The following is a 25,267-nucleotide window of genomic DNA, read 5'->3' on the forward strand; positions in this document are numbered from 1 at the left end:
GATCAAAAATTTATCCAGATAGTTCCGGAAAATGTCATGCATAAAGGACTGAAAAACTGAAGGGGCATTAGAGAGCCCAAAAGGCATCACCAAGTACTCAAAATGACCTTCGGGCGTATTGAATGCGGTTTTCCATTCATCCCCTTGCTTAATGCGCACAAGGTTGTACGCACCACGAAGGTCTATCTTGGTAAACCACTTGGCACCTTTAATCCGGGCAAACAAGTCAGACAACAGCGGCAAAGGATACTGAAATTTGACAGTGATCTTATTTAAAAGCCGATAGTCAATACAAGGCCTCAAAGATCCGTCCTTTTTAGCCACAAAAAAGAATCCCGCACCAAGAGGGGAAGAAGACGGACGGATGTGTCCTTTCTCCAGAGACTCCTTGATATATGAACGCATAGCGGTATGTTCAGGTATCGACAGATTAAACAGTCTTCCCTTAGGAAATTTACTGCCTGGAATCAAATCTATTGCACAGTCACATTCCCTATGAGGAGGCAATGCACTGGACCTGGACTCGCTAAAGACATCCTGATAATCAGACAAATACTCCGGAACTTCCGAAGGCGTAGAAGAAGCAATAGACACAGGCAGGGAATCCTCATGAATACCACGACAGCCCCAACTAGACACTGACATAGCCTTCCAGTCAAGGACTGGATTATGGGTCTGTAACCATGGCAGCCCCAAAACAACCAAATCATGCATTTTATGTAGAACGAGAAAACGTATCACCTCGCGGTGTTCAGGAGTCATGCACATGGTAACCTGTGTCCAATACTGCGGTTTATTTTCTGCTAATGGCGTAGCATCAATACCCCTAAGAGGGATAGGATTTTCTAATGGTTCAAGAATAAAACCACAGCGCTTAGCAAATGAGAGATCCATAAGACTCAGGGCAGCACCTGAATCTACAAACGCCATGACAGGATAAGATGACAGTGAGCAAATCAAAGTTACAGACAGAATAAACTTAGGATGCAAATTACCAACGGTGACAGGACTAACAACCTTAGATATACGTTTAGAGCATGCTGAGATAACATGTGTAGAATCACCACAGTAGTAGCACAAGCCATTCCGGCGTCTATGAATTTTCCTCTCATTTCTAGTCAGGATTCTATCACATTGCATCAAATCAGGTGTCCGTTCAGACAACACCATGAGGGAATTTGCGGTTTTTCTATCACATTGCATCACATCAGGTGTCTGTTCAGACAACAACATGAGGGAATTTGCGGTTTTGCGCTCCCGCAACCGCCGGTCAATTTGAATAGCCAGGGACATGGTATCATTCAGACCTGTGGGAATGGGAAAACCCACCATAACATTCTTAATGGCCTCAGAAAGGTCATTTCTAAAATTAGCGGCCAGTGCACACTCGTTCCAATGTGTCAGCACGGACCATTTCCGAAATTTTTGGCAATACACCTCAGCCTCGTCCTGGCCCTGAGACATAGCCAGCAAGGCTTTCTCTGCCTGAATCTCAAGATTGGGTTCCTCATAAAGTAAACCGAGCGCCAGAAAAAACGCATCAATATCTGCCAATGCCGGATCTCCTGGCGCCAACGAAAAAGCCCAATCTTGAGGGTCACCCCGTAAGAATGAAATAACAATTTTTACTTGTTGAGCAGAGTCTCCAGACGAACAAGGTTTCAGGGACAAAAACAATTTACAATTATTCCTGAAATTCCTAAACTTAAATCGGTCTCCTAAAAACAGTTCAGGAATCGGAATCTTGGGTTCAGACCTAGGATTTCTGGTAACATAATCTTGTATACCCTGCACACGAGCGGCAAGCTGGTCCACACTTGTAATCAAGGTCTGGACATTCATGTCTGCAGCAAGCTTAAGCCACTCTGAGGTAAAGGGGAAAAGAAAAAAAAAAAAAAAAATGAGAGAGGGAAAAAAAAAACTCAAAATTTTCTTTCTTATAATCCCACTTCTGCAATGCATTAAACATTTAATACTGGCCTGGCATACCGTTATGACCCCAGTGGACAGGGTCTCAGAGGAACGTGTAAGTCTGCGAGATTCAAAAATCCAGCTCATAGGGCTGTGGTAACTGGGTTGACCAAATAGCTACTCCTAACGCCAACACTAGAAGTAGCCGGGGATCATGCCTACGGATCGCTAGATGACTCGCGCCAGCCGGAGAATCTAACTACCCCTAGGAGAAGAAAACAAAGACCTCTCTTGCCTCCAGAGAAAGGGACCCCAAAGCAAGATACAAGCCCCCCACAAATAATAACGGTGAGGTAAGAGGAAATGACAAACACAGAAATGAACCAGGTTCAGCAAAGAGAGGCCAGCTTACTAATAGCAGAATATAGCAAGATAACTTATCTGGTCAACAAAAACCCTATAAAAATCCACGCTGGAGATTCAAGAACCCCCGAACCGTCTAACGGTCCGGGGGGAGAACACCAGCCCCCTAGAGCTTCCAGCAAAGGTCAGGATACAGATTGGAACAAGCTGGACAAAAATACCAAACAAAACAAAAGCAAAAAGCAAGGAAGAAGACTTAGCTTGAAATACAGGAACCAGGATCATAGGACAAGAGCACAACAGATTAGCTCTGATTTCAACGATGCCAGGCATTGAACTGAAGGTCCAGGGAGCTTATATAGCAACGCCCCTGAACTAACGGCCCAGGTGAGGATATAGGAAAAGACAGAAGCTCCAGAATCAAATAACTAATGACCACTAGAGGGAGCAAAAAGCAAAATCACAACATCCACCCAGCCTTCCTGACAGCTGTTCAGCCTCCATCCACCCAGCCTGACTGACAGCTATCTTGTCTCTCCCCACCCAGCTTGCCTGACAGCTCTTCAGCCTCCATCCACCCAGCCTGACTGACAGCTCTTCAGTCTCCATCCACCCAGCCTGACTGACAGCTATTTTGTCTCTGCCCACCCAGCCTGCCTGACAGTTATTCAGCCTCCATCCACCCAGCCTGACTGACAGCTATTCTGTCTCTGCCCTCCCAGCCTGCCTGATAGCTATTCAGTCTCTGCCCACCCAGCATGCCTGACAGCTACTCAGTCTCTGCCCACCCAGCCTGACTGACAGCTGCTCAGTCTCCATCCACCCAGCCTGACTGACAGCTGTTCAGTCTCCATCCACCCAGCCTGCCTGACAGCTGTTTAGTCTCCATCCACCCAGCATGCCTGACAGCTACTCAGTCTCTGCCCACCCAGCCTGACTGACAGCTGTTCAGTCTGCACCCACCCAGCCTGACTGACAGCTCTTCAGTCTCCATCCACCCAGCCTGACTGACCGCTATTTTGTCTCTGCCCACCCAGCCTGCCTGACAGCTCTTCAGCCTCCATCCACCCAGCCTGACTGACAGCTCTTCAGTCTCCATCCACCCAGCCTGACTGACAGCTATTTAGTCTCTGCCCACCCAGCATGCCTGAGAGCTATTCAGTCTCTGCCCACCCAGCCTTTCTGACTTCTTGGCTTCCATTGCCAACACAGATCTCCACAACACAACCATGGGGAGACTGCAGGTGAGCGTGCATTTGTTTTTTTTAGACCATTAATGTTCACAGGATAAAGGTTTTTTTAACACCCAACATTGGCTTTAAGAGAAGACAGGAGCTGGGGCAGGTGCCATAGGAATCGAGCAGAGGGCGGAGGGTGAGCTACGGTGGCAGGGACACCCGAGAGGGGTATAATATCATATGCTCAATTCATTTGATTTCTTTAGAACTATTCGCTTGTCCTTACAAGATTTTGGAGTCTGTCACAGCAAAAAAAAATCTGCTTGGTTTATGAGACTTTTTGCTGGTTGCATATAGAGTAAAGAAACATGCAGCAGTAGGCAGTGGCATCCGGACACTCTTAGAGCCCCACTGGGTGGTATGATTTTCCACAGAGATTAGCTCTGAAATGTGGCGCAACCGGAACTTTACTCCCATGGTAATAAATCCTTAATAAACTCCAGAAAAATGAACAATAACATTTCATCTAGAAAATATCTGTCTCCGATCCTCAGCCTGGAGCACATTGCGTCTGTACAAATGTTAAAGTGTCGGAGTTACCTTGTTACATTTTAGTCTTATGTGTCATTTTATTAAACCACAGAAGACACCGAATAAAATAATCTTCTGAACTAATGAGGTCACATCACTTAACCTACATATGTTTCATTCTCCACTCTTCCGAAACAGCAATTTTATCTTCGGCGTGTTCTTCACTTGACTTACAGTTAATTAAAAGAGCAAAAAAATTTAAAATTCCCCTTTTGAGAAGATTAAATGTTTCTTCCCTAAATGGATTTGGTGACGGAAATAGGGAGAAAATATCATGATTTTTATTGACAATTATCTAATATCTGATGTTTTCAATTTTAATAAAGGAGGTGATTTTTCTTATAACACACGTATACCCTTCTAACAGCTCTGGAGTCTCTACTGTCCCACGTAGAGGACACAAAGGCTCAGAGAGGTTACACTTTGCAGTACTAGTATCATATTAATGAATGGCAGGGCCATAGACAGACTGTACTGGACCCAGGTTAGATGAACAGAGGTTGCTTCTAAGGCAAAATGAGTGCGAAATAATGTGAAACATTGCAGATAAATCTATCGTAGACTGTTTGTCGCTGTGGGTTTCTGAAGGATTGAAGTCCTTAAAGAGTTGTTAGCCTACTTAGAGACAGTGACATCAAAGAAAGCAATCCTATCCCCCTCTTCGATTTGATGAGTAAAAGAAAGACCCAAATTATTTGCGTTCCAATGATGAATGAAGGACTCAAATATGCTTGATCCCTGGACAGCAGGATGAAGATGTCGTCAATGTAACGTCAACAATAGAGGATGAGAGGGAACCAGATGACATCTTCATCCCTAAAGACCATGATATCGTCTCAGGAGTACATTAGTATAAGTGGGGGCACAAGGGCTCCCCAACATCGTACCCTTGAGCTGGTGGTAATATTTGCCATTGAAGAGGAGGAAATTATGGTGTGGTATAAGTAAATCTATAGACATACAGTATAGGCACAAACCTTTCTTATCTTATTGATATGGATTTGTTCTCTAATTTAACATTTTATATATTTTTACTCTCCCTATCCAGATTTGTATGCAAATTTGACCGCTCACCCGTGCACCTAAGTGTAGAATCTATTCCTAGAACAACATAGGTGGAAGATGACCATAGCAGATATTGACCATAGAGAACACGACCATAAACTCTAATAACAAAGCCAGAATGGAGCATGAGAGCAACCCAGGATGATGCAAACCTCACCGGAATTGGGGTCTACACAGCTGATTGCACAAGGAGAGACCGATAAATGCTGAAGCATTTGTAACCTAAAAGCATATAAACCTGAATGTAAACCACATGGTGCATATGTTCCCCCACAAGGGCGCTATCCCCTTCCCAGGGGGAGCAATAACCAGGCATGTTCCACAACAGGGTTGTGAACGCCATCTATCAGGTGCAGTAATTCGATAACTGCAGCACATCTCACCCCTCCACAGGAGGCTGCTGATAAATGAATGATGGCAATTCTGATACAAGCCTGCTAATTGGGGCCTTAAAGCAATGTGCTATGAGACAACCAACTCTCTCTTGCTGGACAGTCGCTATGTTGAGGCGAAGGGTTCCTGACAATTGACCCTATGTCATTCCTGTTGCCTCAGGTGACTGAAGATTCCCTTACTGGATCCTTAGATGCTTTGTCTTGCCCCATGAAGTCTTAGGTTCTGCATTGCTCAGCACTTCGCACTCTTCCATCTTGCTTCTTTAGCCCTTTTGCCCATCTTTCCTTGGCTGGGATCCTTTATTCTGGCTCCTTGCTGTCTTTTGTCTGCTCAGGAAGGTTGGACCTCTAGGATGAGGACATCTCTTTGCAATGACTGATGACTTTTAACTGACAAAGAGGATGAACTACTTAAGGGTGATTGAGTCTATCATCTGCCTCCTTGGTGAGAGACCCTCCTCTGCTTTCTACCGATTGTACAATACATATAGACAAAGATGTGTTTTTTTTAAATTCACTTCTACATTATTGTGATTAGTAAAGTAATTTTTTATTTTTCACTTTTCTTGGCAATTTAAAGCTGTTTCTTATTCACCTAACGCTTTACCCCCGAGCCTGCAGTAGGATCTGATCCTGGTCCAGAAAGCATTGTACTGACCAAGTTGATAAAATCTCATGGTGGAGGGCGGTCGGCTGTTTGTTCAAATTGTTATTTAGCTGAAAACATCGTCAACCAAGACACAAACTTTCACAAATTCACCAAGAAATAGTTCAGAAAAAGTCCACTTAAAGTCCTTAATGTATGGCCGCCCTTACTCGGCAGCTGGCTGGGTTTTTCCTGTTTTGTTATCTAGTCCTTTTTGCTTTACAGTGAATGTAAACTTTCCAAAAATGACACAATGCTCCGCAATTCATCAGAACTATGAGGATATTACCGAGGATCAGCCTAAAAACCGTACCGAGAAGGAAATAAGTATCAGCGGTCAGGATAGAAGAATTCCCCATTATCATCCCTTGTTCAGAGAACATACTCCTCATATAACTTCATTGTGTACAAGTCAGTCGACCTTCTCTTTTTTATAAATCTTCAATGCCATAAAGTTTTTTTCATAGGTAATTAAGTCAAATGTTTTGATTGTATATCCAGCCTCTCACCCCAGGAATGGTAGAAATCGTTCTTGAACTCCAGCTACGGATGCATTGTTGAGCGGTTTAAGGTGAGCTATTTACTTGTACATTAGCTTAATAAATAAATCTAAGGTTACTATGGCAACAGCAGAAGAACGCACAAGACTCGGAACATTCACATTAGGACAAAGGATACTGTTTCCACCGATCCTTGGGTAAAGCTCTTCTGCTTTGTTCATAGATGGTAATGAAGACCAAATGAAGGTCAACAATTCTTTGTTGGGGAAAGGGAAAGTAGTGACGTATGCTGGTGATTGCCCGGAGCCAGGCACCCATGGGATAAGTGGACATGCCGGATTCAATTCTGGTGTCTCCAACATTTACTAATTCTATAGGTTGTAAGACTTTAATCCAATACAAGTCTGGGAATAAGATAGTCCACGTCTTACTAGACTTTTCATCCCATCAGGAGCACCAAGAAGGATCAGATGTGGCCAGGAGCTTCCTTATAGTATAAGTCCTGGCCATAGCTGGAAACCGTCAGCAAGCGCTCAATGGGATGGGACCAACCAACCACTTTGTCTATGACATAATAGATAAGAGACTAGGTCAGGAGCCCAGTTATATACCCGTCCCATGCGAGGCTCTGCCTCCAGTGGCTTCTAATCCACCAAAAAGTCAGTAAGTGGCATAAGAGCGATTCATGTACAGTCACTGGGAAAGCCTCAGGATAGAAAAGCAGGAAGGCATACAACGGCACTATTACCATGGGTGATGCATCGGCACTAGAACCATGGTTGACGCAGCAGCAGTAATACCATGGGTGATGCAGCAGCAGTAATACCATGGGTGATGCATCGGCACTAGTACCATGGGTGATGCAGTAGCAGTAATACCATGGGTGATGCAGCAGCAGTAATACCATGGGTGATGCATCGGCACTAGTACCAAGGGTGATGCTGTGGCACTAGTACCATGGGTGATGCTGCGGCACTAGTACCATACATGATGCTGCAGCACTAGTACCATGGGTGATGCATTGGCACTAGTACCATGGGTGATGCTGCGGCACTAGTACCATGGGTGATGCTGCAGCATTAGTACCATGGGTGATGCTGTGGCATTAATACCATACATGATGCTGTAGCACTAGTACCATGGGTGATGCTGTGGCATTAATACTATACAAGATGCTGCAGCACTAGTACCATGGGTAATGCATCGGCACTAATACCATGGGTGATGCTGCGGCACTAGTACCATGAGTGATGCTGCGGCACTATTACCATGGGTGATGCTGCAGCACTAGTACCATAGGTGATGCTGTGGCATTAATACCATACATGATGCTGCAGCACTAGTACGATGGGTGATGCTGCGGCATTATTACCATACATGATGCTGCAGCACTAATACCATGGGTGATGCTGTGGCACTAGTACCATCATTGATGTTGCGGCACTAGTACTGTACATGATGCTGTGGAACTAGTACCATGGATGATGCTGCGGCATTATTACCGTACCATGGGTGATGCAGCAGCAGTAATACCATAGGTGATGCTGCGGCACAAGTACCATGGGTGATGATGCGGCACTAGTACCATGGGTGATGCTGCTGCACTAGTACCATGGGTGATGCTGCGGCACTAGTACCATGGGTGATGCTGCGGCACTAGTACCATGGGTGATGCTGCAGCACTAGTACCATGGGTGATGCTGCAGCACTAGTACCATGGGTGATGCTGCGGCACTAGTACCATGGGTGATGCTGCAGCACTAGTACCATGGGTGACGCTGGGGCACTATTACCATGGGTGATGCTGCAGCACTAGTACCATGGGTGATGCTGTGGCATTAATACCATACATGATGCTGCAGCACTAGTACCATGGGTGATGCTGCGGCACTAGTACCATGGGTGATGTTGCGGCACTAGTACCATAGGTGATGCTGCAGCACTAGTACCATGGGTGATGCTGCGGCACTATTACCATGGGTGATGCTGCAGCACTAGTACCATGGGTCATGCTGTGGCATTATTACCATACATGATGCTGCAGCACTAGTACCATGGGTGATGCTGCGGCACTAGTACCATGGGTGATGTTGCGGCAATAGTACCATAGGTGATGCTGTGGCATTATTACCATACATGATGCTGCAGCACTAGTACCCTTGGTGATGCTGCGGTACTAGTGCCATGGGTGATGCTGTGGTATTATTACCATACATGATGCAGCAGCACTAGTACCATGGGTGATGCTGCAGCACTAGTACCATGGGTGATGCTGCGGCACTAGTACCATGGGTGATTTTGCGGCACTAGTACCATAGGTGATGCTGTGGCATTATTACCATACATGATGCTGCGGCACTAGTACCCTTGGTGATGCTGCGGCACTAGTATCATGGGTGATGCTGTGGCATTATTACCATACATGATGCAGCAGCACTAGTACCATGGGTGATGCTGCAGCACTAGTACCATGGGAGATGCTGCGGCACTAGTACCATAGGTGATGCTGTGGCATTATTTCCATACATGATGCTGCAGCACTAGTACCATGGGTGATACTGCGGCACTAGTACCATGGGTGATGTTGCGGCATTATTAGCATACATGATGCTGCAGCACTAGTACCATGGGTGATGCTGCAGCACTAGTACCATGGGTGATACTGCGGCAATAGTACCATGGGTGATGCTGCGGCATTATTAGCATACATGATGCTGCAGCACTAGTACCATGGGTGATGCTGTGGTACTAGTACCATCATTCTTGTTGCAGCACAAGTACTGTACATGATGCTGTGGAACTAGTACCATGGATGACGCTGCGGCATTATTACCGTACATGATACTGCTGTACTAGTACTATGGGTGATGTTGTGGAACTAGTACCATGAGTGACGCTGCGACATTATTACCGTACATGATACTGCTGCACTAGTACCATGGGTGACGCTGCAGCATTATTACCGTACATGACACTGCTGCATTGGTACTATGGGTGATGCTGCAACACTAGTACCATGGGTGATGCAGCGTCACTAGTACTGTACATGATGCTGTGGCACTAATACCATTGTTGATGCTGCGCCACTAGTACTATACATGATACTGTGGCACTAGTACCGTGGGTGATGCTGCTGTCCTAGTACTGTACGTGATGCTGCGGCACTAGTACCATGAGTGATGCTGCGGCACTAGTACCATTGCTGATGCTGTGGCACTAATACCATTGTTGATGCTGCGCCCCTAGTACTATACATGATTCTGCGGCACTAGTACCGTGGGTGATGCTGCTGTACTAGTACTGTACATGATACTGTGGCACTAGTACCATCGGTGATGATAGGGCCCTAGTACCATGGGTGATTCAGTGGCACTAGTACCGTACATGATGCTGCAGCAATAGTACCATAAATGATTCTGTGTCACTAGTACCATGGGTCTTGTCTTATGCATTTCCTTTTTGCACTTGAACTTTATTTTTAAATACTAGGTTCTTGAACCCCATCATTACCCCTCTGAAGAATCAAGAGGCGAAACGTGAATGAGGGTTGCTTCCTTTTGGGTGTACGCAGCTCCTGACATCCTGTTCTTGTATTGTATGCTTTTGCTTAATTTTGCATTGCTTAGCTGTTTATCTGCCTATTTATATGATTACTGTTGCCCAGATGTCTGTGACTTTACCACCAGTGTGCTGTACGTTTTCTGCATAGACATTCTAAGTAGGACAGTGTCCACTGTGAGGATCTGAGGTTGTGGGTTGTAATAATCACCCAGGTAGGTTAACAATACAACTATTTTTTATTCCTTATAGTTTTACAACAAATCCAGGTATATGGCCAAAATACAATGTTCCCAGTCCACTAGATCCCCTCCCAGGGGCCAGTAGTCCCACTGCCTCCGTGCCAGGCGATACTCACTGTCTCTTATTTGCCGCCAGCATAGTAGTCATAGTCCACACTCCTTCAGATGACAGATAGCATGACGGAAGCCCATGTATCCAGCAGCAACAGTCCTCAAGAAAGTTCCTCAAATCAAGAAGACGGATCCCTCAACGGTAGCATGTGTGTCCAGACCAGCCGGGAGCAGATCTCCAAACTCTATAGGCCGCCCATCCATGGGCACCAGGACCTCAGCCATCAATCCTTGCCTCTCGACGTCTCCCTCCGAACTCCTCATTAAGCACCTGGCTTATTGCCCTCCCTCCCTGGGATCAGCCCACTGAATGGGCATAAGTGTTCACACAGTCCCCACCAAAGCTACCTGAGCAGTGGTGGAGGTATGTTCCTCAGAATGAACCCATCACCTGGGACTACATATGAGACCCTCTGTGGTGACGGCTCTGCTGGGTCTACTATCCCAGTTCACAAAATGAGACTAGTGGCTGGGAGCACAATGGTTTGGGGCCCATGAGACACTAACAAGACTAATGGAATGATTGATTTCCCTGATTACCAATCTTGGGTCGGGCCTTAGGGTACATAAGATCCAGTCTTCTCATCCTCCTCTGCTTACTGTCACTGAATGGAAACATTGATTCCTGAGGATGAACTGACGAGCAAGAAAATCTCTAATAAAACACAACAATGAGATTGGCGTAAATGATTCTCCGTGCTGGTTTAGTCTGCATCCTGTAGAGCGACGGACTCCCCTCTACGTCCAATAGTCTCTAGAACGAGGCCAGCTCCTCACATCCACCATTACACATGTGCCATGCAGCACTGTTCACAGCACTATAGCCATTTATATGATACTCTTGTCCTAGAGATTAAACATTGTTATGTGACACAGGGGTCTCTGCCTGGTCCTTCCTTTTTCGTCCCATGTTCTCTGTTTTTTAAATGATTTTATTATTCAATTGTTTATGTATCAATAATGATTAAATATTTTATTGGTTATTGGTTAGGTTATATTTATGATAAGGAGCGCCATTGACTTCATGGGCCATGTATAGGTATACAGCTCCATACTCGATACAATTGATACAAAGTTACTTTGTGAAGCCCTTGACCTGGATACATTCCCTCCATCTAATGAATCCTCCTATAGACGTGTAGAGAGGGGAATCCACATCCATACACACATTCACACTCGGTAACATGCTTGAAATGGGATTAACGCTTGCTGAATGACAAATCTAAATGGCAGGCAATTTGAAGGAATGAAGAGTGACATATCATGATCATTTCCATCGTGTGGCTCAGAAGCCTCATCAATTCAGATTACATTAGGGAATGTTTAAACTAAATGTTCACTCGTTTGGCATACTCTCCAGAACAATTATTCTTCACTTGATTTAGTGCGCTCGCTGAAAATAAAGGAATACTATTTATTTCAGGATACTGGAAGCAGAACAATTACTGCCACATGTGTCTCCATTCTCTGCAAGGTTTTAAGATTCCCCAAACGATTCAGACCTCAATAAAGGATGCATTTGTAGCCGGAGGTGTTGGAATCTTCATAGACATGAAGCTTCTTTTATCCGCTTTGGTGACACATGACTAGCGGGGGTGAATTTCCTCTTCTCTTCTTGCAGCAGATACAATGGGGCGCGGGAGGAAATCGGTACAACAATTCCAATAAGTGACAAGTGAAGGGACGCAAACATTTACATTAAGGAGACGCAGAAGAGACTGTGATCCTCCGACTTTCCCTGGTGGAGAATGTGCGTGCAAGACCAGGACTAATGGCGGCGACACCTGCTAATATTAGATGGAAATGTGCAGCGGGGGGATCTTATAGGAATCATCGTCTATAAAGGCAGGTCACCGAGGGCAACATCAGAAGACCAGCACAAAACACCTGAATATACAGTATATACCACCCCCGCGTCAGGTTAGGAGATGGGGACAGTGATGACTGCAGATTATTAATGGCCCGTATATTCCTATAGGTGAGATAAATGGGGCAGAGCCGAGAGAAGACCAGCTCCAGCGTATTCCTGCCTTGTTTTACACTTCTCGTGTTTTTTGCGGCCCGTTATTGCTGGTCTTTTTTGCAGGCCGTATCGCTGCAATTTTCAAGTTCTGCTGCAATATCGGGAAAAAAAACTTGCGGATCGCCGTTTTTCAGGTTACCTATACTATAGCAAAAGTATTTTGAAAAAAAAAAACGGAAGGTTGATTTACAATGGGGGCCATGTCCGTAAGCCGTGAAAAATATCGATATTTTTTCACGGCCGTAAATACGGCCATTCCGCGCACGGCGCACCATGAAATTATTGCAGCCCGTTTTTTTCCGGCCCCATAGAAATCTATTTGGGCCGCAAAAATGGGCCACAAAATCACGGCAAGTGTAAAAGCAGCCTAATGCGAGATAAGAGGCTATGGATAAAAGATGAGCAGCCGATGGGGAGAGGGGATCGTCAATAAAAATGTTTAAGTCCCCTATGATTATGATAAGAGTGGAGAAGTCACAGGACGGAAAATGCGGAAGCAAAGTGATCCAGCAACTGACAGGAGGGGGCCGGAGGGGTGTAACAAAATGTGGGTCACCATGCGAGAGAGCAGCAGCGGCGATGGTGTCCGACTGCTAGATACAGGATTCAGTGAGAGCCAGAAGAGAATTTGAAAGGAAAAAGTCATGGATGTAGGAGAGTTTGTTACCCGCTGACTGTGAGCTCCAGAGGGCACAGTTAAAGGGGATAGAAGGCATGCGAGATTTGCTATGTGTTTTGTGTGGCTCACAATCTACAATGTATACACATGTAAGTAAGCTTACAGCCAGCAATGACCCCGTGCCAGAACCCCCAATCTACTGTCTGCTTCCCCACTATCCTGTAGACTGTAAGCCCCCGAGGGCAGAGTCCTCTCCTCTCTGTACCCATGTATCATTGTTAGTTTGCTCACTGTATTTTATATTTGCATCTTGTATATAATCCATCTGTGATGGGGAGTGATATAAATATCTCAAATCCTGTTGAAACGTTGCTACTTTTTTCTGGTATTTGATCAATAAATAAGACTGTCTAGAATACATTACACTTATTGGAGAATTGTGAGTCTTTTTCTATGTTTTGTATCTGACAGCTAGATCATCAATACATAAGTCCTGGACAACCCCTTTAAGAGCCCGTAATTTCTTACAATACAAATTCAGTACATTCTGATGACACAAAATCCTTCACCAACTGCATATCTCAACCACTAGGAGGCCACGTTCAGACCCCTGCAGCAGAAACATCTCGTGACAGTGTATCACTCAGGACGAAGAATCACAAGAGCTGCGGTGAGAAGGGACCGATGTGTCTGCACAGTTCATTGTGGACGGACATCTGCGGACATGATTACAATGATTGCATTAGCCGTCTAACAGCAGCACGGCGCCCCCCGCAGGCTTCATGCATTGGGTATTCATAAGCATAATCATATCTATGAAATGTCATTAGGGTCAGGCGGCCGCCTTCATTCCTAAATATGTAGACAGTGATCAGGCAGAACTTACAAGGCGTTAAGTGCAACATTTCCACTAGTGACTCCATAACAACACAAGACAAGAAGTGTTGTCATAGGGATTTTGGAACACCAGGATGGGGTTTAATAATTCAAAATGTCCTTTCTTTTGTGTAATACAGAGTTTAGTATGAAGTATATAGGAGCTGTTTGCTGACAAGGACCTTTAATATAGAGGATGCTATGAGTATGCCTTTCTTCCTGGCTCTCTACCGATTGTCTCAGACATTTGTAGGTCATTCTGAGTTATTATAAGGAGTCCTGTGTCCAGAATCCTCTTGTCTTGGTCAGTGTTAGTGGTTATAAGGGGCATCTGTCTCTGGGGGGGCATCATGTACACACAGACCGGCCGACGATGGGAATGGACGCTGGGTTCCTCCTGTTCTGCTGCTGCATAATCTAAGATTCACCCCCGAGGATCCCACAGATCACAGCCGATCACTAGGGGCACAACAGGACGACACTTTTTGATCAGCTCCCTGGGATCCTCCTAATAAGTAGCGGGAACTCATTCTGACCCTCCGCTTCTGTCCGTAGCTCTTAATGTTCTTTGTCGTCGTATTGATGTAAATGACATGAAATGAATTCTCCCAATTTGATTTATAATAAGAGTGGATGTAACAACAAATAAAAATGGTGCTATAATAATAATAATAATAAATAATAATGATAATATCTGCAGCCATCACAGACAATGGATATCACACATCCGAGTGACTGAGTTACCAGCGACTCCGACCACAGACACAATTTATGCGTCTGAATTTCTATTTGCTCATAAAATATTGATGTGTTGTGCAAAGAAATGGTGGCACTAATCATTCTACCAGGAATCAGTTATCACAGGACAGGAGGGATGGAAATCACAGCGAAACCTTGTGCCACAAGTCGGGGAAATGACACACAAATATTACACGGTATGTGAATGTCACGTGGTATGTCCCGTGTGATACAGGATCTCCAAAATACTATAAACAGGCCAAAGCCTATAGATGTATCAGGACGGGTGCAGGCAGCGGCCATGGAAGCTCCTAACAGGATTGCATACAGAAAAGACTGGAGCATGTAATCCAAAAGAGAGTAAGGCTAGGTTCACATTGCGTTAATGGGTTAACGCTAACGGATTGCATTGCACGGCGAAAATGTCGCAATTAACGCCGTGCAACGGGTCCGTTAGCGCACCCATTGACAGCAATGTTATTTTTGCCTGTAGCGCATCGCTAGCGCATGCCATTTTCGGCACGCGCTAGCGATGTGCCGTTCTTTTGTGACGGACCTCGGACGCTGCTTGCAGCGTCCGAGGTGCGCCCGAGGTCCGTTCCTCGCTACCGCAGATCGGGGATCTGCGCTAGCGGGGACGGCGAACGCGGACCCTAGAGAAACATTGCGTTAGCGCAATCCGCTAGCGCTATGCGCTTAACGGATTGTCCTAACGCAATGTGAACCTAGCCTAAGAAATATTTAATAGATAGCTAGTTACATAGGGAGAGTTCAGTTTCAGTGTAGGGAGAGTGATAGAAGGTTACAGTGAGCGCTATTCATTCCAAAAAGGTCTTTTAAGAGCTGAAGACTGTGAAGAGATTAGTTGTTTGTTAAGTGGGGATTTAAGTAGGGAGAGATTTAATAGGAGGGAGGGTGAAAGGCAGGCACCTGGGTGTTCTCATCATTGCAAGTACATGCTGCAGATCTCTGCTATTTTCCACTGTTTTGTATAGTTAGTATTAGGCCGGGGACACACTTAACGTATAAAAAAACGGTCCGTTTTTCACGGCCGAGAATCGCACAAATGTTTCAAAAACAGTGATCCGTGTGCAGTGCGAGGATGCGATTTCCTCGCATCAAATGATCCGTGTGACATCCGTGTGACATCCGTATGGCATCCGTATGCCGAGATTTTCTCGCAAGCTTGCAAAACCGACATCTAATGGATTTATGTGCTCAAATGTTCGGGAAAACATATATACAGTATATATATATAGAGATATGTCATTGAGACACATATATATATATATTCTGTATTTATATTTTATTCAGCGCGATATCTGTGAAAAGCCGGTAATTGAATTGCCGGCTTTGCATTTCTCCTGCCTAAACCCGACAGGATATGAGACATGGTTTTCATACAGTAAACCATCTCATATCCCCCTTTTTTTTGCATATTCCACACTACTAATGTTAGTAGTGTGTATGTGCAAAATTTCAGCGCTGTAGCTGCTAAAATAAAGGGTTAAATGGCGGAAAAAATTGGCATGGGCTCCCGCGCAATTTTCTCGCCAGAGTGGTAAAGCCAGTGACTGAGGGCAGATATTAATAGCCAGGAGAGGGTCCATGGTTATTGGCCCCCCCTGGCTACAAACATCTGCCCCCAGCCACCCCAGAAAAGGCACATCTGGAAGATGCGCCTATTCTGGCACTTGGCCACTCTCTTCCCACTCCCGTGTAGCGGTGGGCTATGGGGTAATGAAGGGTTAATGCCACCTTGCTATTGTAAGGTGACATTAAGCCAGATTAATAATGGAGAGGCGTCAATGATGACACCTAGCCATTATTAATCCAATTGTCTGAAAGGGTTAAAAAACACACACACACATTATTAAAAAGTATTTTAATGAAATAAACACAGCGGTTGTTTCAGTATTTTATTGCTCTCTCAATCCATCAGCAACACCCTCGCTTGGAAAAATAATAAACGCACAAGATACATACCCTCAGCTGAACCGTCACGTCCCACGAGGTAATCCATGATCTGAAGGGGTTAAAATATTTTACAAGCAGGAGCCCTGCAAATGCAGCTGTGCTCCGTGCCTGTAATCCCCGGCGAATGAATGAAATGTAGGTCATTGACCTACATTTCCTACAGTCGCGGTGATGCGCCCCCTGGTGGATGTCCTCATATGACCTGGAGTGTGGGAAAAAGTTCCCAGGCTGCAGTTCATGAGAACATCCAGCAGGGGCGCATCACCGCGACTGAATGTAAGTATAGATCACTCTGCTTTCCTTTCAGCACCCGGGGGATTACAGGCACGAGCGAGTGGTTTATCGCAGCTCGTGCCTGTAATATTAGTTAACCCCTTCAGATGGATTACCTCGTTGGACGTGATAGGACATCAGAAGGTATGTATCTTGTGCGTTTATTATTTTGCCAAGCGAGGGTGTTCCTGATGGATTGAGAGAGCAATAAATTATTAAAACAACCGCTGTGTTTATTTCATTAAAATACTTTTAAATCATGTGTGTGTGTGTTTTAACCCTTTCATACAATTGGATTAATAATGGATAGGTGACATAATTGACGCCTCTCCATTATTAATCTGGCTTAATGTCACCTTACAATAGCAAGGTGGCATTAACCCTTCATTACCCCATATCCCACCGCTACAGGCAGTGGGAAGAGAGTGGCCAAGTGCCAGAATAGGCGCATCTTCCAGATGTGCCTTTTCTGGGGTGGCTGGGGGCAGATGTTTTTAGCCACGGGGGGCCAATAACCATGGACCCTCTCCTGGCTATTAATATCTGCCCTCAGTCACTGGCTTTACCACTCTGGCGGAGAAAATTGCGCGGGAGCCCACGCCAATTTTTTCCGCCATTTAACCCTTTATTTTAGCAGCTACAGCGCTGAAATTTTACACATACACACTACTAACATTAGTAGTGTGGAATATGCAAAAAAAGGGGGATATGAGATGGTTTACTGTATGTAAACCATGTCTCATATCCTGTCGGGTTTGTGAAGGAGAAATGCAAAGCCGGCAATTGAATTACCGGCTTTTCTATAGAACACCCCTGCGTATTTCTCGTAATGCACACGCATGGTCCGTGTGTAATCCGATTTTTTCTCGCACCCATAGACTTGCATTGGCGAGTCTTGGCCGAGATACGCTGACAATCGCAGCCTGATGCGAGTTCCCTCGGATCCGAAATACGGTGGAGAAAATATCGGATGATGGGAGCTGCACCATAGATTAACATTGGGCCGAGTGCTATGCGATTTTTTATCGCATAGCACTCGTCCGTATTACGGTCTAGTGTGACCCCGGCCTTAGGAGCAGCCTGTGGGATTAGGGAGAGATAGGCAGGGTTTCATCCACTATCATAATATACAAATCAGCTAATTGTAGAGGGAATTAATATTAGGTAGCATCTGCACATACAAAACCATTTTTTGAGTGCTACATAATATTCTTGTGTAGCAGCTTGTAATTTTTTTTAACTGCAAAATAATATTCCTCAGTGGCAGCAAATAGTAACATCCATTTTTGAAATCTAATTACTAAATAATATTCCTCGTCTATTGCTTAAATACCTAATATTTGTCTAGCAGTTGTGCGACTGGTGCAATCTGGGTAGAGATAATCTTACGTGACAATTTAGCAGGGGCAATAATCTTCATTACTCCGCATTTTGAGTGTGTCAGCAAGGGAATAGATAGCGAGTACAAGTTTCACCATTGCACAATGTGCCAAGTTTTCACAAAGAACAAAACATTACCCATGTGGGGTATACTTAGATGAACACTAAGTACTTGTTGCTGAAGGAGGAGGAGGTGACATCATGAACAAAATAGCTTTGGATGGTAAGGGAAGGACGTTAAGACAACTTCCCAAAAAAAACATTTGGGCTGCATTTACATTACGTTGCTGTCATCCGTAGGGCTTACAAAGTCTGAGGAAATCCAGCCCTTGTCCAATTGTAGAAGAGTCAGCCTGTCTGCATTTTACATTGACAGCCGTGTGTGCCTATCTGTTATGATTGCACCGGCCAAACTAATAACTCGCTCAGACAACACACTTGCAGCAGCGCATGGCAGCACCTCCAAGGTGTAGAAGGAGAGGTAGGGTCAAATGTGGAGCTTGGACAACCAATAGTTAAAGGGCACTGAAGAATCAGGAGGACACTGGTATGGTCACTTAAGTACTCCTTCACCATCTTGGTCAACTTCTCCCTCCTCATCATAGTTACACCCACAGATAGCCCTTACTGATGGGACGGTCTCATGAAAATGACCAACTTGGTGGACATTTTACCCCCTGAGTTGCACCTTGTGTGAGTGGCCCTCCCCTGTAATCCCTGTGGGTGAAAATAGCCGGTACCTCTGCCAGCAGCGTTACCTGAGGGTAATGTTTTTAGCAAGACTTCCACAAAAAAAGCCCTCTGGCATGCATGCACTGAAAATGGCGCATCTGCCACTGACATGAGAGAAGCAAATTTCTCCTTGTACCGTGGGTCAAGAAAGGTGCACAGCCAGTATTTCATGGTGGACAAAATGTGTTTCACGCGAGGATCTTGGGAACGGCAACTGGACATGAACTCTGCCATGTGTGGCAGACTACAAAGAGCCAAACATTCTGTGTTCTCACCAGGAAGAACACTAACAATCCTTCCCTCACAACACATAGCCTCCCACTCCTCCTCCTCCTTTTAAGACCATCCATGAAGATGGGATTAAGAATCCCCTCTGTAGCGCAGACCAAAGACTCCTGTTCCTCCTCGTCCTCCTCCTGTTCCTCTTCATTACCCAATGTGGCCTGAGAATATTGTGTGATGCTGGGCTGTGTGTTATCAGCCACTGTAAAATCTTGCCCGATAGCCACCTGCTCGGCATTCGAAGCTTGTTCTTTGAGATTCTGAAGTGAACGTTTTACTAGCCAGAACAGCAGGATGGTTACACTGAAAACAGCGTCATCAGCGCTCACCATCTTGGTGCAGTACTCAAAGTTTTGAAGAACCTCACAAATGTCAGCGATCCACACCCACTCAGCAGTAGTTATGTGTGGAGGCTGAGTGTTACGCATTGAAAAGGAAGGCAGCACTCCATAGGTTTTTAGATGAAAAAAATGTGGTTTTATTTAGACCCACAAAGCATGGCGACGTTTCGGCTCACACAGAGCCTTTATCAAGCAGTGACTCCCACTCACAGGTGGGTACATCTAATATATAATTGCCTAGAATACTACTTCCTGCAATTTGTGCCAACTTCCGTGGCTTTGTCCGGAGCTAATGTCCAGAGATAATGTTCGGAGCTAATGTCCGGAGCTAATGTCCGGAGCTAATGTCCGGAGCTAATGTCCGGAGATTAATTGCCTAGAATACTACTTCCTGCAATTTGTGCCAACTTCCGTGGCTTTGTCCGGAGCTAATGTCCGGAGATAATGTCCGGAGCTAATGTCCGGAGCTAATGTCCGGAGCTAATGTCCGGAGCTAATGTCCGGAGATAAGTGACGTCACCAGTGTCCTACACCCAGGCAGAGCACAGGGGCCCCAGGCAGCATATGGGGCCCCAGGCAGAGCACAAAGGCCCCAGGCAGAGCACAGGGGCCCCAGGCAGAACATGGGGCCCCAGGCAGAGCACAGGGGCCCCAGGCAGAGCACAGGGGCCCCAGGCAGCATATGGGGCCCCAGGCAGAGCACAGGGGCCCCAGGTAGCATATGGGGCCACAGGCAGAGCACAGCGATATTTTGGACCACTGTGCGGTGTTTCAGACCCCCTGTGTGATGTCTGGGGCCCTGTTCTTAAGTCCCTGTTCTTAAGTATATTAAAGATTAAAGTAACGTATATTAAAGAATATTATAGATCAAATTTGACACGTTTATGAGCACCATTGAGTGATATACTCAAGAATGACATAATTTTTCAACATTTTATGGTTTCAAACTGTAAACACTCAGAGTTTTTTTTACTTCAACCAGAAAACCTTAACGGTTCATAAAAAACTTGACTGTTCAGGATATGATAAAAGTCATAGTATTCTGAATCTTTAACTTATAAAGATACCTTTACATGGGGTGATTATTGGTTCCAGAGAGGCTTTCGGCCGATAATCGTACACATGGCTGGTGACAGGACAATACAATATAAACGTTCAAAGGTAAACACTGATAACATTAAAATCTAATATATAATTGCCTAGAATACTACTTCCGGCAATTTGTGCCAACTTCCGTGGCTTTGTCCGGAGATAATGTCCGGAGATACGTGACGTCACCAGCGTCCTACACCCGCTCAGGGTGGACAAAGATATATGCCTTCGTGGTGCGCGGCACTTTTCTGATTGGTTGCCGCCTGCCGCGAGCGACCAATCAGAAATGTGCCGTACTGTGACACACTCCGCCCGCCATTTTGGTGTGATTTTTGAATTTTTACCTCACAGCAAGTTTCTACTGCGTGGAGGCGGTCCCAGTGACGTCGCTCTTCAAGCTCCTGCCGAATTTCGTCAAAAAAATGATAATACCATTTACCAAAACTATATATATTTAGTTGTGAAGTGGTTCAGTGACATTTTCACACCAATTTTGAACTTTTGTTTGGTGTTTTCTCCATATACTGCCTATTATTCACTGACTGTTATACTGAGAGACTGCCGTTTATTAACCTCTTCTTTGCCACACTGGGTATATTGCTCTATTATTTGCCACATAAGGACATTGTCCATTATTGCCCAGCAATTTCTCTGCAATATAAACTGCCTATTTATTAATATCTGTATTCCTGCAAAGAACTATTGCCTATTATTAACTGGCTATTTTCCTACTACCTGACACTGCCTCTTATTAACCTGTTGTTTGCCACCACCACGCTTAAAGCTGTTTAGCTTAGCCAACATGAGCTCTAATAGTAAGGATACTAATGACACAGAGCCCAAAGCTGCTGATGGCGCACGTAAGATTAGGTCTGATATAAAGTATACTAATAATGCAGAGCAAAAAGACGTTGATGCCGCACGTAAGCGTAAACAGCGTGCTAACAAGAGTACAGAGGATAGATGCAAGCGCCTGGACACTGTTAAGTATAGTAATGACACAGAGTCCAAAGCTGCTGATGGCGCACGTAAGATCAGGTCTGATATAAAGTATGGTAATGATGCAGAGCGAAAAGCCGCCGATGCCGCACGTAAGCGTAAACAGCGTGTTAACAAGAGTACAGAGGATAGATGCAAGTGCCTGGATACTGTTAAGTATACTAATGACACAGAGTGTAAAGCTGCTGATGGCGCACGTAAGATCAGGTCTGATATAAAGTATGGTAATGATGCAGAGCGAAAAGCCACCGATGCCACACGTAAGCGCAAACAGCGTGTTAACAAGAGTACAGAGGATAGATGCAAGCGCCTGGATACTGTTAAGTATACTAATGACACAGAGTCCAAAGCTGCTGATGGCGCACGTAAGATCAGGTCTGATATAAAGTATGGTAATGATGCAGAGCGAAAAGCCGCCGATGCTGCACGTAAGCGCAAACAGCGTGCTAACAAGAGTACAGAGGAGAGATGCAAGCGCCTGGACACTGTTAAGTATACTAATGACACAGAGCCCAAAGCTGCTGATGGCGCACGTAACATCAGGTCTGATAATAAGTATACCAATGACGCAGAGCAAAAAGCCGCCGATGCTGCACGTAAGCGTAAACAGCATGCTAACAAGAGTACAGAGGATAGATGCAAGCGCCTGGACACTGTTAAGTATACTAATGACACAGAGCCCAAAGCTGCTGATGGCGCACGTAACATCAGGTCTGATAATAAGTATACCAATGACGCACAGCGAAAAGACACCGATGCTGCACGTAAGCGCAAACAGCATGCTAACAAGAGTACAGAGGATAGATGCAAGCGCCTGGACACTGTTAAGTATACTAATGACACAGAGCCCAAAGCTGCTGATGGCGCACGTAACATCAGGTCTGATAATAAGTATACCAATGACGCAGAGCGAAAAGCCGCCGATGCCGCACGTAAGCGCAAACAGCGTGCTAACGAGACTACAGAGGACAGACAGAAGCGCTTGGACACTGTTAATGCTGCTTGCAATAAACGCATTACTAATGAGTCTTTTGAGGACAAAACTAATCGATTAAGTAATAAAGCTGCTGCTGCACGCTCTCAACGTTGCAAACATAATATTTCCACGTCCTCAGTCATAGATTCTGCCCACAATACAGCTTCTTTGTCTCCATTCATAGAATGTGTGCAGCCTGAAGCTCCTTTAACCGTTGGTAAATCTGCACGTAAGCGCAAACACTGTCCTACTTACACTCCAAATGATAAACGCCGTCGCCTGTACACCGTTAAGTCTGCTTATAAGACATGCTTCACACCTGACTCTTCTAAGGCAACAAACAAACCATTACCAAATGCAGCTGGTGCACGCCGTTAACGGCGCAAAAAAACCGCTTGCACCTCCATATTAATAAACCCTGACCACGATACACCTTCCAACTCCTCAGTGATTGAATCTGTGGACAGTGAAGATCCTCTACCAGGTCCACGCTTTATATATGTTGGCTTAAAGAAACATTCCAATGCTCCGTTACCACAACCTGTACCTCAACATCCTACAGGTTTTACTAATGATGACAGTACCATAGTAGAACACTCCTGTGGTCCTATGAACTATTTATGTGAACATTGTCAAGCATTATATTTTAATGCTGAGATACCAGCAGATAAAAATTTTACTCTGTGTTGTCACAAGAGTAAAGTGCATATACCTATACCCCAATATCCCGAGGTCTTTAAACGATTGCTGACAGGGGAGAGTGAGTTCAGTAAGAATCTCATGGAAAATATTCGTAGTATTAACAGCTCATTTGCTTTCGCCTCCATGGGTGCCAATATATCCCCTCCACCTGGACATGGCCCTTACTGTTTCCATATACATGGACAAATATATCATCGTACTGGAACCCTACATCCCAGTGATGATCAAGTTCCAGCTTATGCCCAACTGTATATTTTGGATACCGCTACCGCGAATGAACAACGTTTAAACTGTGAACAAAATCAAAAATGTCATCCCACTTTGATGAGTATAATTGCTCTTCAGTTAGACAATGTGAATCCCTTTGTTGCTGCCTACAAAATGTTACGAGATGTGGAACATGAAGAACATCTTAAAGCTGAAGCTAATGGCACTCTCATGCCAAATATCATCATGGCCCTTAACCCCTTCCTGACATCCGACGTACTATCCCGTCGAGGTGGGGTGGGCCCCCATGACCGCCGACGGGATAGTACGTCATAGCCGATCGGCCGCGCTCACGGGGGGAGCGCGGCCGATCGCGGCCGGGTGTCGGCTGCATATCGCAGCTGACATCCGGCACTATGTGCCAGGAGCGGTCACGGACCGCTCCCGGCACATTAACCCCCGGCACACCGCGATCAAACATGATCGCGATGTGCCGGCGGTGCAGGGAAGCATCGCGCAGGGAGGGGGCTCCCTGCGGGCTTCCCTGAGCCCCCCGCAGCAACGCGATGTGATCGCGTTGCTGCGAGGGTCTTACCTCCCTCCCTGCCTGCTCCAGACCCGGATCCAAGATGGCCGCGGATCCGGGTCCTGCAGGGAGGGAGGTGGCTTCACAGACGCCTGCTCAGAGCAGGCACTGTGAAGCAGCCTGCACCTCTCGCAGATCGGTGATCTGTCAGAGTGCTATGCAAACTGACAGATCACCGATCTGTATTGTCCCCCCCTGGGGCAAAGTAAAAAAGTAAAAAAAAAAATTTCCAAATGTGTAAAAAAAAAATTAAAAAAAATATTCCAAAATAATGAAAAAAAAAAAAAAAATATTATTCCCATAAATACATTTCTTTATCTAAATAAAAAAAAAAACAATAAAAGTACACATATTTAGTATCGCCGCGTCCGTAACGACCCCACCTATAAAACTGCCCCACTAGTTAACCCCTTCAGTAAACACCGTAAGAAAAAAAAAAAAAAAACGAGGCAAAAAACAACGCTTTATTACCATACCGCCGAACAAAAAGTGGAATAACACGCGATCAAAAAGACATATATAAATAACCATGGTACCACTGAAAACGTCATCTTGTCCTGCAAAAAACAAGCCGCCACACAGCATCATCAGCAAAAAAATAAAAAAGTTATAGTCCTGAGAATAAAGCGATACCAAAATAATTATTTTTTCTATAAAATAGTTTTTATCGTATAAAAGCGCCAAAACATAAAAAAATGATATAAATGAGATATCGCTGTAATCATACTGACCCGAAGAATAAAACTGCTTTATCAATTTTACCAAACGCGGAACGGTATAAACGCCTCTCCCAAAAGAAATTCAGGAATTGCTGGTTTTTGGTCATTCTGCCTCACAAAAATCGGAATAAAAAGCGATCAAAAACGGTCACGTGTCCGAAAATGTTACCAATAAAAACGTCAAC

The sequence above is a fragment of the Ranitomeya variabilis genome, chromosome 2, assembly GCF_051348905.1.
Source record: "Ranitomeya variabilis isolate aRanVar5 chromosome 2, aRanVar5.hap1, whole genome shotgun sequence".
Taxonomy (NCBI): Eukaryota; Metazoa; Chordata; class Amphibia; order Anura; family Dendrobatidae; genus Ranitomeya; species Ranitomeya variabilis.